The following is an 18,450-nucleotide window of genomic DNA, read 5'->3' as shown; positions in this document are numbered from 1 at the left end:
CAATTACTGACAGTGGCGACACGCGGGTCCGACGTATACTAATGGACCGCGGCCGATTTAAAAGCTACCACCTAGCAAGTGTGGTGTCTGGCGGTGACACCATAGGTACAACTTTTTCTGAATAAAAAACTGGAAAGCGTACAAAACGAACACAACTTAGTGCCTGTCTGAGTAAGTGAAATGTGGAACGGAGCACAGCGCGTGCACGACAATGGCTGCAAAATAACGAGACAGTGAAACGTTCGCATTGCACCATTGTTTTAGCTTTGGAACTTAGAAATTATCGATTGACCCAAAATCGGGATATTCGGCGTCCCGATCGAGGGTGAATCGGGACGGGTCAACAGACCCCTGAAAATCAAACATCCCACGAAACTCGGGACACCTGGCAACACTAGGCAATGGTATACCAATTTGGCTCCATTCGGTCAAGGTGTTAATACTGTAACACTTTCCATTTCCGTCAGTGGTCCAAAATGGTCCAAATGGCTTTGAGCACTAGGGGACTGAGGTCATCAGTCCCCTAGACTTAGAACTACTTATACCTAACTAACCTGAGGACATCACATACATCCATGCCCGAGGCAGTATTCGAACCTGCGACCATAGCGCCTGCGACCATAGCGGTCGCGCGGTTCCAGACTGAAGCGCCTAGAACCGCTCGGCCACATCGGCCGGCTCCGTCAGTGGTTTTGAGCCATAGCGCTTCATGATATATGAAAAAACCCTGCTGCTGTATCAGTTCATCGATAACATTGAGTGAAAACCGCTAGCACAAGCCTGCGTCGACGCTTGTACTTGCTGCAGGATGGGCGCGGCTGCTCAACATGTAAAGCAGCTTTCACGTCGGTCGGAGGCGCGAGCGATACCCGCCCCCTCGGTCGCGGATCTCGTCTGCCTGTCGCCCGACGCTTGTTTCGAGTTTCCTGGACGAAGTGGAAGCAATTCTGCAAGTCACGATTCCCAGACTACCTCCTCCGCTACGTCGGTGGGAAATGCCGGCTGGCGTGCTGCAAGCGGACCAGCTAGCCTGCAAAGTTACGGTACGGACCTTTGCCTGCGCTGCTCCCTGCCAGTGCTAGACTCCTCATGGTTTCTGTGAGACACAGCAAAAAATGTTTTCCTTGTACGCATCTGGGTTGTCACTCCGCTTTCAGCGCATGCACAGTCGGAGGAACTCTTGTGCTCGTGCAATCGAAGGTTAACACATCTAGCGCCACTCTCCTTGTCACTGTGACACAAGCGATTAAGTACGGAGGGTATCAGTTTTATAAGGAACTAGTAAGTCCGCCATCATACACCACCGACACTATCATTCCGGAAGATGGAGAGAGATGGCACTGGCGAATGGGCTAGTACCAACCAATGAGACAGCGGATTTTCTGCGTGTCACTCCTGTCTAGTAAAGCTTTCCGTGCTACACTGAAGAGCCAAAGAAACTGGTACACCTACCTAATATCGTGTAGGGGCCCCTCGAGCACGCATAAGTGCCGCAACACCACGTGGCATGGACTCGACTAATGTCTGAAGTAGTGCTGGAGGAACTGACACCATGAACCCTGCAGGACAGTCCATAAATCCGCAAAAGTAAGAGGTAAGAGGGGGTGGAGATACCTTCTGAACAGTTCGTTGCAAGGCATCCCAGATATGCTCAATAACGTTCATGTCACGGGAGCTTGGTGGTCAGTGGAAGTTTTAAACTGAGAAGAGTGTTCCTGGAGCTACTCTGTAGCTATTCTGGACGTGTTGGGTGTCTCATTGTCCTGCTGGAATTGCCATACTCGGTCAAAATGCACAATGGACATTAATGGATGCAGGAGATCAGACAGGTTGCTTACGTGTCACCTGTCAGAGTCGTATCTAGACGTATCAGGGGTCTCTTATGACTCCAACTACACACGCCCCAAACCATTACAGAGCTTTCACCAGATTGAACAGTCCCCTGCTGGCATGCAGGTTGTCTCCATGCCCGTACACGTCGTCCATCCGCTCGATAAAATTTGAAACGGGACTCGTCCGGCAAGGCAGCACGTTTCCAGTCATCAACAGTCCAATGTCGGCGTTGATTGGCCCAGGCGAGGCGTAAAGCTTTGTGTCGTGCAGTCATCAGGGTACACGAGTGGGCCTTCGGCTTCAAAAGCCCATCTCGATTATGTTTCGTTGAATGTTTCGCACTCTGACACGTGTTGATTGCCAAGCATTGAAATCTGCAGCAATTTGCAGAAGGGTTGCACTTCTGTCACGTCGAACGATTCTCTTCAGTCTTCGTTGGTGCCGTTCTTGCAGTATTTTTTCTCAGTTGCAGCGACATCAGAGATTTGATGTTCTCCCGAATTCTAGATATTCACGGTGCAGTCGTCAAATGGTCGTACGGGAAAATCCCCACTTCATCGCTACCTCGGAGATGCTGTGTCCCATCGCTCGTGCGCTGACTATAACGCCACGTTCAAACTCGCTCAAATCTTTATAGGAAGCCATTGTAGCAGCAGTAACCGATCGAACAACTGCGCCAGACACTTGTTGTCTTATATAGGCGTTGTCGACCGCAGCACCGTGTTCTGCCTGTTTACATATCTCTGTATTTGAATACGCATGCATATACCAGTTCCTTCGGCGCTTCAGTGTATATACAGGGTGTTTCAAAAATGACCGGTATATTTGAAACGGCAATAAAAACTAAACGAGCAGCGATAGAACTACACCGTTTGTTGCAATATGCTTGGGACAACAGTACATTTTCAGGCGGACAAACTTTCGAAATTACAGTAGTTCCAATTTTCAACAACAGATGGCGCTGCAAGTGATGTGAAAGATATAGAAGACAACGCAGTCTGTGGGTGCGCCATTCTGTACGTCGTCTTTCTGCTGTAAGCGTGTGCTGTTCACAACGTGCAAGTGTGCTGGAGACAACATGGTTTATTCCTTAGAACAGAGGATTTTTCTGGTATTGGAATTCCACCGCCTAGAACACAGTGTTGTTGCAACAAGACGAAGTTTTCAACGGAGGTTTAATGTAACCAAAGGACCGAAAAGCGATACAATAAAGGACCTGTTTGAAAAATTTCAACGGACTGGGAACGTGACGGATGAACGTGCTGGAAAGGTAGGGCGACCGCGTTCGGCAACCACAGAGGGCAACGCGCAGCTAGTGCAGCAGGTGATGCAACAGCGGCCTCGGGTTTCCGTTCGCCGTGTTGCAGCTGCGGTCCAAATGACGCCAACGTCCACGTATCGTCTCATGCGCCAGAGTTTACACCTCTATCCATACAAAATTCAAACGCGGCAACCCCTCAGCGCCGCTACCATTGCTGCACGAGAGACATTCGCTAACGATATAGTGCACAGGATTGATGACGGCGATATGCATACCTGGACGGCTTCGTCAATTAACAGAACTGGCGCGTATGGGGAACCGAAAAGCCCCATGTTGCAGTCCCATCGTCCCTGCATCCTCAAAAAGTACTGGTCTGGGCCGCCATTTCTTCCAAAGGAATCATTGGCCCATTTTTCAGATCCGAAACGATTACTGCATCACGCTATCTGGACATTCTTCGTGAATTTGTGGCGGTACAAACTGCCTTAGACGACACTGCGAACACCTCGTGGTTTATGCAAGATGGTGCCCGGCCACATCGCACGGCCGACGTCTTTAATTTCCTGAATGAATATTTCGATGATCGTGTGATTGCTTTGGGCTATCCGAAACATACAGGAGGCGGCGTGGATTGGCCTCCCTATTCGCCAGACATGAACCCCTGTGACTTCTTTCTGTGGGGACACTTGAAAGACAAGGTGTACCGCCAGAATCCAGAAACAATTGAACAGCTGAAGCAGTACATCTCATCTGCATGTGAAGCCATTCCGCCAGACACGTTGTCAAAGGTTTTGGGTAATTTCATTCAGAGACTACGCCATATTATTGCTGCGCATGGTGGATATGTGGAAAATATCGTACTATAGAGTTTCCCAGACCGCAGCGCCATCTGTTGTTGAAAATTGTAACTACTGTAATTTCGAAAGTTTGTCTGCCTGAAAATGTACTGTTGTCCCAAGCAAATTGCAACAAACGGTGTATTTCTATCGCTGCTCGTTTAGTTTTTATTGCCGTTTCAAATATACCGGTCATTTTTGAAACACCCTGTAAATGCCAGGACAGCCTGCTGTACAGCTCGCAGTATCTTCGAAAGCGTACTCTAATGCTACAAAAAAAGTATACAAATATCTAGGCGGAATAAGCTTATCGCTACTCGCATGCCCTGCAGCTGTCTCATTCCTTCAAGTTCTCAATAACTAACAAATCTGAATATCTTTCAGCCAGTTCCCCCAGGTACGGATTTAACATTATTCGTTTTCCAGAAGTTAGGTACGACTTGTTGGCTTGGAGGAGACGGGTATGACGCTGATGCTCCACGATTTGTTCCTGCGCTGTCTGCGTCGTTTGCTCCATGTAAGATTTTCTGCATTCGCACGGTCTTAAATGTGGGGGGAGGGTCCTTAAATGTGGGGGGTCCTTAAATGTGGGGTCTTTCCTGTCAGTGTTCATCTGTGGATGACCAGCAGACTCTGCCGAAATATCGTGGCTGCAAGTCTGACATCCTGCAGTTCTCCTGAAATTTTATGGAACAGGCTTTACGCTGGGAGAATTTAAAGTCTCAGACAATACGCTTATTAGGTTGTAAACACTCAGCGCAACATCAGACCAAGAATTTCGTGACTGGATTTATAAAAAATGGAAAAAACTAAGATAGTGGTTTTAATGCTTTAGGTGTTCTCCCCCAACTTGGGTACAAAGCACAGAACGTTCATACAACCATGTGGAACTTTCAGTTAAGTTCTCTTTTCGGCTGTCAATCTACTCGTGTGTCACGTTAGCTTGAATGTTGGTTTCTAAAGAAATTCGTCTGCACACTGTGATTGTCAGTTTCATTAATAGGGAAAAATCTTTGACTCATTTATATGTATCACTTATTAAGTACTAGCTTGAAAGCTTGAATTGATTACATAAACGTGCCTAGTTTATCATTCTGTTTGTTGAACATATGTTGTATAAATTGATGGCTTGCGCTTTAAATTCTGTAAATATGCTTTTTTTTCTTTGTACAATTATGTACTCTATGTAACATGTGTACTCTGTGGCTAAGTAGAGTACAAACTCTGAAGGCCAAGTAAAAAAAAAATGGCTCTGAGGACTATGGGGCTTAACTTCTGTGGTCATCAGTCCCCTAGAACTTAGAGCTACTTAAACCTAACTAACCTAAGGACATCACACACATCGATGCCCGAGGCAGGATTCGAACCTGCGACCGTAGCGGTCGTGCGATTCCAGACTGTAGCGCCTAGAACCGCTCGGCCACTCCGGCCGGCCGCCAAGTAAAACAAATTTGCACTGTTGCGTAGTTACTTTCAGTGCAATACTTACACAAAAGCAAATGGGTGTAAGAAATCAAACGAAATAAAATTACTCTTGACTGAGCCACTGTGACCACGGTTCCCTTACAACAAAATACTTGGGAAACATCTCTAAACACTCTCCATCAGAATTGTTGAGAGGCCCTCCTCGAATACTGATTCTGTAAATTTACCTAATAGCTTTTCGTGAGGTCGTCACCTTTGCTGTTCAGTGGATATCGTATCTCTGTCACTCTAGCTGCGTCTCTGAAGTAAAGAGTTCTCCTCCCTTCGGTATAGAATCAAAGTACTGGAGCAGTTAACCTAAATTGGTCGCGCTGGAAATCAATTAAAATTTTCTCCAGCAGCCATAACAGCAGTACATAAAAAAGCTCCATATCTGTAAAATAGTCGCATGCCTCTTACGTGATTGTCACACCTCAAATACCCATAAATACCGAAACCTTGTGACAATCTCGAAAAGTTAACAATCTGTTATTAAGCGAGTAACACAGAACCCAATAAAAGTTCCAGGTTGCCTATTTCGCGGCTAGGGGCAACAAAAATCTGATTTTAAATATTTCGCGTAATTAGTGACCGAATTAAAAACTTTTAAAGCTGTCATAATCGACTCATTAAGAGGTACGGTAGTACGTTAGAAGTTAAAGACAAGTATCAAGTTTACAAACGTGTTTGTCTTGAGGAAGCGTAACTGACGGCGAGCAAATACTCTGACTTAATTTATCCAGTACTTGAGAATGAGAGCACTTAGTTACTTCCAACAATCTTCATGCATAACTTGCTTAGCTCTCATAGATTGTACGCTCAGATTTTTTTTGTTTTCTTTAATCGAATTTGATGTGTTAGCCCCCTTAGCCCCCTTGCCCATGTCTAAATCTAAACACTATAAAAAGTTTCATGGCTCTCATAAATGCCAGTCTTTGCATAACGAGTGTGTTCCAACGGGTTTAATTTAATTTCGTTTATAAAGTGTAAAAAAAAAAAAAAGACATCAGGTAAGTGGTTCTGTAGTTACAAGCGCTAGTCTTACGCCTGGTACTGTGGCCGTGCGGTTAAAGGCGCTGCAGTCTGGAACCGCAAGACCGCTACGGTCGCAGGTTCGAATCCTGCCTCGGGCATGGATGTTTGTGATGTCCTTAGGTTAGTTAGGTTTAACTAGTTCTAAGTTCTAGGGGACTAATGACCTCAGCAGTTGAGTCCCATAGTGCTCAGAGCCATTTGAACCATTTGAACTACTTTCATCTCAAACGATATTCCTGCCCATAGAATCGCATCTATATGTGGTGTCTGTTTTGTCATAGTAATGGTTAGTTTGCATAGTAACTGTAACAGAAATGATTTTATAAACTTATATTAGTCCTACTGAAAAATTAATGTAAAAAAGATCTGTTTCTATTGCTACGGAACTCTGACAAAACCGATTTGTCATTGACTGTTAGATAGCTTTCTTTGATTTAGTTCTCTAATAGCCACACCTGCAATTTTTAACGCTACGTTACAAAATGATGAAATGAAAAAAGTTTATCGCTTACTTAAATTCAGCTGCAAAATTCTATCATTATATGACTTATATTTATGAGGATACGGCGTAATAGACATTGAGATGCGTGAAAAACTTGGTTTTGCTTAAAATGGAGCGAAAATTACCCGAACTATATTCACGCAGTGTTTCAAAATGAGTGCGCTTAACTTCTAACGAACTTGAAGCATGAAGCTTTTCTAAACTTAACATCCGCAACGTCAAGAATTTAACACTCTATTTTGTAATCAACGTTTGAAGCTTTTTTATACAGGGAGTTAAATTGTATAAAGAAGCAAGGTTTACTACTTCTAGTCGAATCCTTTCAGCAGATTTCCGCCTATGGCACTGCCTCGTATTTATCCTCATTCACACAGGAAGAGGAATTTTAACTAGATTTCTTTCTTAACCAGTACCAAGCACAGATATTTTCTGTAAAATAGAAAAAGCATCGACAGTGAACAATCTGTGTGTGCAGCCGACTGTATCTGGTAAATTGTGTGAATTGAGAACAGTTAGCGGCTTTACAGAAAGAGATTTTCACTCTGCAGCGGAGCATTCTGGAAACGTCCCCCAGGCTGTGGCTGAGCCATGTCTCCACAATATCCTTTCTTTCAAGAGTGCTAGTTCTGAAAGCTTCGCAGGAGAGCTTCTGTTATGTTTTGAAGGTAGGAGACGAGGTACTGGCAGAAGTAAAGCTATGAGGACGGGGCGTGAGTCGTGCTTGGGTAGCTCAGTTGGTAGAGCACTTGCCCGCGAAAGGCAAAGGTCCCGAGTTCGTGTCTCGGTCCGGCACACAGTTTTAATCTGCCAGGAAGTTTCATAGCGGCTTTGCTACTTTACGTTGGGAAGGGGGGGGGGGATAATTTAGCATTTCTATCGCTTCTGTTCATTTGCCGGCCAGTATGACGTCGATGTAGCAGAGGAGGAAGATGTGGTACCAACAGCGTATGAAGAGGAGTTCATGTTATGTACGCTTCAGAGAACATCAACGGAAGGATATGGAGGAAAATTTAATCATCAATGCTGCACGCAACAATTCCTCGTTAATATGAGTGACGAGATTTTTGTTAGGGAAATGCGAAGATGTTAAGCTCCTTGCATTCAGCTATTCTTATTAAAAACTGTTCCCTCCACTATTACTAATTTCAGTTATTAGTCGGTTAAATAATAAGTAGACAACCATCGCTTTAGTATCTTCGGAGTGTGGCAGTACTCTTGGCCTTTAGGCTGTGCAGCGAGGGTCCGAATTGCGCGTCATAAGTTTTGAAGCTTATCGGCGTAGGAGACTGTTGAAAACTCTCTCTGCTTGTAGACTTGTTAACGCAATTTTGTCCGCAGTTTATTACGGCAGCCAGCGCGCCGCTGATACTCCATATATGCTTGAGGAGAATCCGTTGCGAAGCGGTTTCCGTTTTCGTGATCATCCCATGTTACATAAGCTCTGACTTACGCAACAAACCGGATCTCGTAGAGCGCACGATAGCAAGAAAATTACCGCTTGTGCTTAGAAATTGGCGTCTCATTCTGCATATATGAAGGTTGCATCTTAATGTACTGTTGTATGTTATACCAAGCTTTTCTCTTTGTTCTTTTCAGGAACCAGACCACAGTGAACACGATCGAAAGTCTTGGTGGCAAGGACTCAAAGTACACAGCAGTGGTAAGTACGCAAAACTTGAATGTGTGTACTAGTGTGCGCAGGGACGGTGTGCGGGTGGGGTAGTTCCTTTGGAAATAATCTTGATCATTTCGTGTTCCACAGTTGAGCATTGTAAATGTTAATAAAAACCATCACAGCTGAATTTCAGGTACATTATGCAACAACCGGTTTCGTTCTTGAACATCGTCAGGTGACAGGTTCACCAACTGTGTTCATTTAATCAGTTCTCACAATATATGATCAGACATTTTTCACTCAATACACCGGGACATTTCTGCAACTTTGTGAGAATTAGTTGCGAACAATGTTGGTGAACTTTCGGTCACCTGAACATCTACGTTTTAGGCGTTATAAACGTACCTGAAGTACAGGCATAGTTTTTTCTATTTTCTAAATTAGTTAATCTGGAAATTAAAAGCCAAAATATGCATGTAGATTTTGTATCGGATGTCATATCGCTCTCGCTTACACCCCCTCCCCGCGGTTAACCGCAGAATTGTCTCACATCCATTTTACTTACTATTTCTAGTGTTAATGTTAACTGCAGTATTTTCAGCATGTGAGTAATTTTCAATCTACATTATTGGTAGATGTACTGTGAAATGAGCAAGCATTTGCTTTGTGTCACTAGAACGTCTTTCAGTTTATATATTAGTGATAGCTTGAGCTTTGAGAATGACTTAGGTTGAAATTGCAATCTGGAAATTATAATCAGTAGAATAGCCGTTAGCGAATATGTCATTTAGGCAGTGCTACATTACATTCATATCATGGGTGTGCACCGAGCACAGCACGGAACAGAGTTCATCAGAAAATAACAGCAGGTTCTTCTATGTGACAGTCATCCTGACGCATCATACAGTATTGATAAAGGAAATATAAATTTCAAAATCGCTCTGCGACTGAAGCTGAGGAAAAAGTGTAATTGTTCAGTGACTAATTTTCCTCTACAAAATTCTATAATACAGTTGCGCACCCAGTCCAAGCATCAACTCCACTTTCATTCCTCTGCTGGATAATGTTTTGTTACGTTTTCCACAGACTGCAAATAGCAGCTGTAACATTCCCTTGTAATACTCAGAGCAGTCATACTAATGTGACCACACCTCCGCTCGACGTAAATGTGCAGTGACCACTCAGACGGCAGGCGGCTGCACCATCAGTGGAGGATATACGAAGCTTGTCGGGGCACGCGGACAACGGTGCAGTCGTCGCAATGCGGAAACGAAGAGATTTATCTCGCATACAAACGGGCATGTTCAGTGACTTTCGTGCCGAGAGTGGAAAAGCATTTCCGAAACGTCTAACTTTGTGAGCTGTTCGCATGCCGCCGTGGTAAACAATGGTAATGTGCGAGGCTCCGCCCCACCCGCCCCGAGCCCCCGTCCGCCTAGTGCAACTCGTTTTAGTTGATGGCACGTCGACAACTTTCTCGTCAATGAGGATGAAATGATGATGATCGCAGCTAGCGCAGCATCCAGTACAGTCCCCGAGCGGCGAAAATCTCCGACCGGGCTGGGTATGGGGAACAGACGTGTAAATGTTGGGCAACTGACGGTCCAGATGAACCAAGTGGCCACCAACTAGGGCTGTTGACATCTCTAAAAATATTAGGATTCCGATGTATCGATTGCTAAAGTATCATTGCCTGCACTCGATATAACGAGGATACGTATCGATATACCATCTGTTCAAGTATTGATTTATTAATTATTCTCTACATCAACAAACTTGCAGCCTATCTATCCCCCTTGGAGCAAGAATTGAAAGGACAACGATGTATGTTCACACTTGGCTATAACGGCTTTGCCAACAGCGGTAACGGCTTTGCCAACAGCGGTAACTACATGTAAGTATCAGAATAACAGCTGTCCGATGGGTTCGTCACAATTTTGCTCTCCTATTTCACAGGAACAATTCAACATTTACCGAAAATTGCGGGAGAATATAATACAAAATAAAAATTAGGGCTCTCAATATAGCCATTTCGATAAATGTGGAAATCGCCGATAAATAACGATAATTCTAGGAAGACACCGATGTATCGATATATCAACAGACCTACTACCGAACGTTTCTGCGTACGGGTCTCCTCAGAAGGCGCCTGGTTCATTCTGACTGCTGCCCATTCGCGACAAAGGCAGGAATTTGCGCGACAATACTGTAACTGGGCGTCCAGTGAGTGGCGACAGGTAGTCCAGATGAATCGCGTTTTATGCTCCTTCGAACAAATGGCCGTTGGCGTGTGCGACGTGAAACTTCTGAAAGCAAACATCATAAAACAATCGTCGGAAGGGTCCAGGACGGAGGAGGGAGCGGTAAGGTCTGCTGAAAGTTTTCGTGGCAAATCCTGGGTGATGTCATTGTGGAAGGCACGCAGTTTATTTTTTTATGGGTAGGATGCCATCTACCAGCAGGACAATGTATCTTGTCACACAGATTGCAAGATACGTGCGTGGTTCGAAGAGCACAAGGATGAGTTTATCATACTCACCTTGGCACCAAACTCTCCGGATTAAGACCCTGCTACGGTCGCAGGTTCGAATCCTGCCCCGGGCATGGAAGTGTGTGATGTCCTTAGGTTAGTTAGATTTAAGTAGTTCGAAGTTCTAAGGGACTGATGACCTCAGATGTTAAGTCCTATAGTGCTCAGAGCCATTTGAACCATTTGATTAAGACCCAGTCGAGAATCTGTGGTACCACCTCGTTCGGGCTGTTCACGACGTGGATCCTCAACCGAGAAACTAGCGCAGCTAGCCACGGCACCAGAGCAGGCATGGGCCCACGTCCCTGTATATCCATTCCAAAATCTCACTATTTCTGCACATCTCGCAGCGATCCGCACTTCAAACAATGGTTATCTAGGCTTTTGTCAGGTGGTCACAATAATGTGAGTGGGCAGTGTATTTGTACCACTAGTTAAGTTTTCTGATTTTTGTAGCTGTTGTAAATTAAACGGCAGTCCCCTCTATTTCGATGCTATTCTTACCCAGAAGATTGTTTCATGCACCTCTTAACATTAAAAACTTTCACTGCGTTGCTATCTGAATACTGGAGGTCAGCGGCATCACACAGTCCAACGGATCAGAAGGGGGTTCACTGAAACCAAAGCCCATCGGCGCTATGTCCGATATAAGAGCTTCTCGGACAGTTATTTCGCTTGAGAACATCTGTGGAATGCTGTCTGTAACACATTCGTCTCGGAAAACAAGCCTTCGGTATTGGTGCCAGAAGGTAGCGCAAAGTACTACGTGTTAATGGCTTTTCAGGTTTTCTGAACTATGTAATTTCGGGTGCCTGGCTACTTTCTCCGATTTTTCCGGTCCAGACTGTATACCAGTTAGGTTCCTTTCAGAGCATGCTGATACAACAGCTCCATACTTAACAATCATGTACATCCGTTCGCTCGATGAAAGACTGGAAAGTTGCACATCGATATTCAAGAAGTGTAGTACGAGTAATCCACTAAAGTACAGGCCTATATCATTAACGTCGATATACGGCAGTATTTTGGAACATATATTGCGTGCGAACATCCTGAATTATCTCGGAAGAGAACGGTCTACTGACACCCACTCAACACGGATTTAGAAAACATCGTTCTTCTGAAATACAACTAGCTCTTTACTCACATTAAGTGTTGAGTGCTGTTCACAAGAGATTTCAAATTATTCCGTATTTCTAGATTTCCAGAAGCCGTTTGACACTGTTCCACACAAGCGGTTTGTAGTGGAATTGCGTGCTTATGGAATATCTTTCCAGTTTGTGACTGGATTCGTGATTTTCCGTCAGAGAAGTCCCTGTTCGTAGTAACTCGCACAAAGTCATCGAATAAAACAAGTGATTCCCGGCGTTCTGCAAGGTAATGTTATAGGCCCTTTGCTGTTATTTATATAAACGATTTGGGAGACAATCTGAACAGCCGTCTTTGGTTGTTTGGAGTTGAAGCTGTCGTTTATCGACTAGTAAAGTCATCGGAAGACAAAAAAAAAAAAAAAAAAAAAAATGCAGAACGATTTAGAACAGATGCGTGGTGCAAAAATTGGCCCTAAATAACGAAAAGTGAGGTCATTCACGTGAGTACTGAAAGGAACTCGATAAACTTCGGTTACACGATAAATCAGGCAAATCTAAAGGCCGTAAATTGAACTAAATACCTAGGAATTACAATGAGGAACAACTTAAAATGGAAGGAACACACAGAAAATGTTGCGAGAAAGGCCAACCAAAGATTGCGTTTTATTGGCAGGTCACTTAGAAAATGTAACAGATAGTGTTGTCCGCACTCATTCAGAATATTGTTGCGCGGTGGGATACTTACCAGATAGGATTGACGGAGCACATCGAGAAAGTTCAAAGAAAGGCAGCACGTTTTGTATTATCGCGAAACACGGAGAGAGCGTCACTGAAATGATTCAGGACTTGGGTTGGACATAATGAAAACAAAGGCGTTTTTCGTTGTGTTGGAATCTTCTCACGAAATTTCAATCACCAACTTTCTCCTCCTTTAATGCGAAAAATATTTTTTTGACGCAGACATACGTAGGGAAAATCGATCATTATAATAAAATAAGGGAAATCAGAGCTCGTCCGGAAAGATATAGGTGTTAGCTTTTTTCGCGCGCTGTAGGAGATTGGAATAATATAGAATTATTGTGAAGATCGTTCGATGAACCAATGCCAAACACTTAAATGTGATTTGCAGAGTATCCCTGTAGATGTAGATTGCTGTAGCCATTAATGACAGGAGAGAGCTGAGTAATTTGAACGAACGGCTTGGGTTCGGCGTCACACGCACCCGCGTTACATACAATCTAACAAGACCACGAGACAAGATATTCGTCACCGATCCCATTACGACAGCCCGCTGGTAGCCTTGGAGCACTGTGTATGGTGTAGGGCTGGTATCCAGGCGGTCACGTGACCCACCACTGCTGACGTAAGTCATGGCACTGAAGTGGTGGTGTGTCAGTCGTTTGTATGGAATCAATGCAGTTATATGGATCGACGTGACAGAATGGCAGGAGGAAGCTATCGTGTCTGGACATTTTTCTGACCACAACATGGATGATGTCTCAACGCGGACTGCCTAACATATCTGGTAAGAAATGGTATACTGCTCTCTACCATTCAATACGACGTGATACCATGACTATGAAAGTCGTGATCGATAGGGACCAAAGACGAGGTGTCGAGTGCACAGACTGAGGAACGACAGGCTGGAGGTAGTACTGTGCCGATTTGGGTATGTGTTACCTTCACCGAAGAGTCAAGCAGTATATTGCTCCCTCCTACGTATATCTCTCGAAGAGACCATGAGGATAAAATCAGAGAGATTAGAGCCCACACGGATGCATACCGACAATCCTTCTTTCCACGAACAATACGAGACTGGAATAGAAGGGAGAACCGACAGAGGTACTCAGGGTACCCTCCGCCACACATCGCCATGTGGCTTGCGGAGTATGGATGTAGATGTAGATTACTATTTGTCAACGACCGTCGGTTTGAAACCCGACGGGAATTTATTGCTGCTGTCTATAAATGCAAGTTCATAGCCAGCGAACATACCGAACGGTTCTGTATGCAATGGACATATCTAGGTGGAATGGCATTTGTCATAACATCAAGCTGTGCCAGACTACACACTGGACAGTAGCTGACTGGAGGTATGTAGCTGGTCAAACGATTCTCGATCTTGGCTCTTTCCAAATGACAAGGTGTCGAGTGCACAGACTGAGGTGGACTGAGGTGGACTGAGGTGGTGGGTGCTGGTCAGGCTGGAGGTAGTACTGTGCCGATTTGGGTATGTGTTTCACACCATCGATTGGTCTCATTTATTCATATTACTTTAAACATGATTTAAGATGAGACATGAGTTGTCGTACTGGAGAGCGTCACTGCAAATGATATAAGCTTCCTCTTCCATCCTAAAGTTTTCACCGAAAATTAAAATCTGAAAAGAAAAGAAAAGAAAAAAAATTACGACTGGGAAAATTCTGTCTGGGAGCAACATAGATAATGAGGAAAGATGACAAATCGCAACCCCACATACCGGAGAACCGGAATTAAACTGGAAAATCACAGTATTTCATATAGCGCTTGGTAGTGCTGTATCTGCAATTTAATAAAATCTCACATTATCGGTGCTAGAAATGGGCGAAAAATTGTAGTGAGCCTAAAACGTCTATAATCACAAACTCTTAAAGGGATTAAGTGCCCCCTTACCTCTTACAAGCGACGCCTAAAGTCAGCACGCTTTGGTAAGTAGTTTCGTAGTTTGTCAGTCCGTAAACGGGAAAATGCCCATAAGAACAAATAACAATAATTATGTTATAGGCCGGCAGCTGAGGTAACAAAGCGATATGATAATGGTGCACGTGACACCAGATGTGACAGAATTCGTGCTGATTGGTTGTAGCCATGGTGGATGTCCTGTACAGGACCAGCTGTTCGTCACCTTTTTCTGATCGAGCTGTAAATGCGTAGAATTGTATATTTGTACATTCGTGTTGGATGTCACGTGCTCATCCTAAGAAGACTCTTCTTTTGAGCTTGTCAGGTTCACCAGAAAGGACTGGTGTCGCCGAGACAACTGTTGTGGTGACTACTGTTGAAGTGACAGCGTTTGTAAATTGTGCTTGTGGCGGCGACCGGCGTGTGAGGCAGCGACTTTGTAGGAAAGCTGTGTGGGCTCGGCTCAAGGCACGCGAGACACAAAACAAGGAGAGCAGAAGAGAGGAGAGGAGAGGAGCGGCCCGCAAAAACGGCGCCCCCAGCGCTGCCGCCGAGGTCACCAGGCGGACGCGCCCGCTCAGTCCGGAGCGCTACAAGCAAACGCTGGGCACGCTCCACAGTGCCAAGCGAAACACGTGCGGTTTCTCCCAGTAGTCTCGTCGCTTCATTTAAACCCTTCTAGAGGTATAGCTTACAACATCACTGTCGTACATACACTAACTAGCAGAGAAACCCAGCGTTGCCCAGGTATTTATTTACACAGGGTTTTCGGAAATTCCCGCTACACGTCCAGGACTTGTAGAGGGGACTACGTACATAATATTCTGAATAGGAACCCATGTGCGGAAACGTACCGCTTCTGTGCTACAGCCGTTTGAAAACATATTTTCTAGGTAGGTTTGGCAAAAAGGTGGGAATTTGAGGAGATCGGACCTGGATAAACTGAAGGAACCAGAGGTTGTAGAGAGCTTCAGGGAGAGCATTAGGGAACGATTGACAAGAATGGGGGAAAGAAATACAGTAGTAGAAGAATTGGGTAGCTTTGAGAGAGGAAATAGTGAAGGTAGCAGAGGATCAAGTAGGTAAAAGGACGCGAGGGCTAATAGAAATCCTTGGGTAACAGAAGAGATATTGAATTTAATTGATGAAAGGAGAAAATATAAAAATGCAGTAAATGTAGCAGGCAAAAAGGAATACAAACGTCTCAAAAATGAGATCGACAGGAAGTGCAGAATGGCTAAACAGGGATGACTAGAGGACAAATGTAAGGATGTAGAGGCGCATACCACTAGGGGTAAAATAGATACTGCCTACAGGAAAATTAAAGAGACCTTCAGAGAAAAGAGAACCACTTGTATGAATATCAAGAGCTCAGATGGAAGCCCAATTCTAAGCAAAGAAGGGAAAGCAGAAATGTGCAAGGAGTGTATAGAGGGTCTATACAAGGGCGATGTTCTTGAGGACAGAATTATGGAAATGGAAGAGGATGTAGACGAACATGAAATAGGAGATACGATACTGCTTGAAGAGTTTGACACAGTACTGAAAGACCTGAGTCGAAACAAGGCCCCGGGAGTAAACAACATTCCGTTAGAACTACTGACAGCCTTGAGAGAGCCAGGCCTAACAAAACTCTACCATCTGGTGAGCAAGATGTATGAGACAGGTAAAATACCCTCAGACTTCAAGAAGAATATAATACTTCCAATCCCAAAGAGAGCAGGTGTTGACAGATGTGAAAATTAGTGAACTATCAGTTTCATAAGTCACAGCTGCAAAATACTAACTCGAACTCTTTCCAGACGAATGGAAAAACTAGTAGAAGCCGACCTCGGGGAAGATCAGTTTGGATTCCGTAGAAATGTTGGAACACGTGAGGCAATACTGACCCTACGACTTATCTTAGAAGCTAGATTAAGGAAGAGCAAACCTACGTTTCTAGCATTTGTAGACTTAGAGAAAGCTTTTGACAACGTTAACTGGAATACTCTCTTTCAAATTCTAAAGGTGGCAGGGGTAAAATACAGGCAGCGAAAAGCTATTTACAATTTGTACAGAAACCAGATGGCAGTTATTAGAGTCGAGGGGCACGAAAGTGAAGCAGTGGTTGGGAAGAGAGTGAGACAGCGTTGTATTTTCTCCCCGATGTTATTCAATCTGTATATTGAGAAAGCAGTAAAGGAAACAAAAGAAAAATTCGGAGTAGGTATTAAAATCCATGGAGAAGAAATAAAAACTTTGAGGTTCGCCGATGACATTGTAATTCTGTCAGAGACAGCAAAGGACTTGGAAGAGCAGTTGAACGGAATGGACAGTGTCTTGAAAGGAGGATATAAGATGAACATCAACAAAAGCAAAACGAGGATAATGGAATGTAGTCGAATTCAGTAGGGTGATGCTGAGGAAATTACATTCGGAAATGAGATACAACGTAGTTACGGAATTTTGCTATTTGGGGAGCAAAATAACTGATGGTCGAAGTAGAGAGGATATAAAAAGTCGACTGACAATGGCAAGGAAAGTGTTTCTGAACAAGAGAAATTTGTTAACATCGAGTATAGATTGAAGTGTAAGGAAGTCGTTTCTGAAAGTATTTGTGTGGAGTGTAGCCATGTATGGAAGTGAAACGTTGACGATAAATAGTTTAGACAAGAAGAGAATAGAAGCTTTCGAAATGTGGTGCTACAGAAGAATCCTGAAGATTAGATGGAGAGATCACGTAACTAACGAGGAGGTATTGAATAGAATTGGAGAGAAGACGAGTTTGTGGCACAACTTCACTAGAAGAAGGGATCGGTTGGTAGGACATGTTCTGAGGCATCAAGGGATCCCCAATTTAGTATTGGAGGGCAGCGTGGAGGGTAAAAATCATAGAGGAAGACCAAGAGATGAATACACTAAGCAGATTCTGAAGGATGTAGGTTGTAGTAGGTATTGAGAGATGAAGCAGCTTGCACAGGATAGAGTAGCATGGAGAGCTGCATCAAAGCAGTCTCTGGACTGAAGACAACAACAACAACAACAGGTTTTGCAACAGGGTAGTCATGGGTCTCTTACGTCGGACTGGCTGATAGTTCGGACTGTCTGATAGTCATTTGACGTCTGTCCAACCTCTCTGACATGGAGATGGACGTGGCTGTGAGTGTTAGAGCAACATATTAGAGAACACCTTTGCATAATATACTGACATGATCCTTCTGTACGGCGAAGCTCCGGCGACGGCACAGCTGCTCGTCGCCTTTATAAAGACCGTTATGCACAACGTCAGACTCCAACGCATAACCTTTTCGCAACAGTTAACGGACGTGTTCGAGGAAGGGTACCTCTACCGTCAGCAAACGTCACTGTAGTGCTCCAAGGAGACGCCTTACACCCGAATTAGAAGAGACCGTACTGCATCATGTTAGAGATCCCGTCAACGAAAACACGAGCAATTGCGCGTGCAATGAATGTTGGTCCCAGCACCGTCTGGTATGTTGTGGATGACAAACTACTACATCCATACCGCCTCTAACTCTCCACACCATTTCCAACTCATAGGCACGTGAATGAGTCTCCAACCACGCCAGTTGAGACATATAGGATAGACGTCAAATGACTTTAGCCAATCCGATGTAAGCAC

The 18,450-nt window shown here is 44.3% G+C and overlaps 1 pseudogene; it reads left to right on the top strand.

Annotated features, from left to right (window-relative positions):
- The window catches only part of LOC126236244 (probable multidrug resistance-associated protein lethal(2)03659), a 275,573-nt pseudogene that overhangs the window by 62,875 nt on the left and 194,248 nt on the right, over positions 1-18,450 (top strand).

Source organism: Schistocerca nitens, chromosome 2, assembly GCF_023898315.1.
Source record: "Schistocerca nitens isolate TAMUIC-IGC-003100 chromosome 2, iqSchNite1.1, whole genome shotgun sequence".
In the NCBI taxonomy this organism is placed as follows: Eukaryota; Metazoa; Arthropoda; class Insecta; order Orthoptera; family Acrididae; genus Schistocerca; species Schistocerca nitens.
The sequence above is the reverse complement of the archived record's forward strand: the minus strand, read 5'-3'. Positions and strand labels throughout refer to the sequence as shown.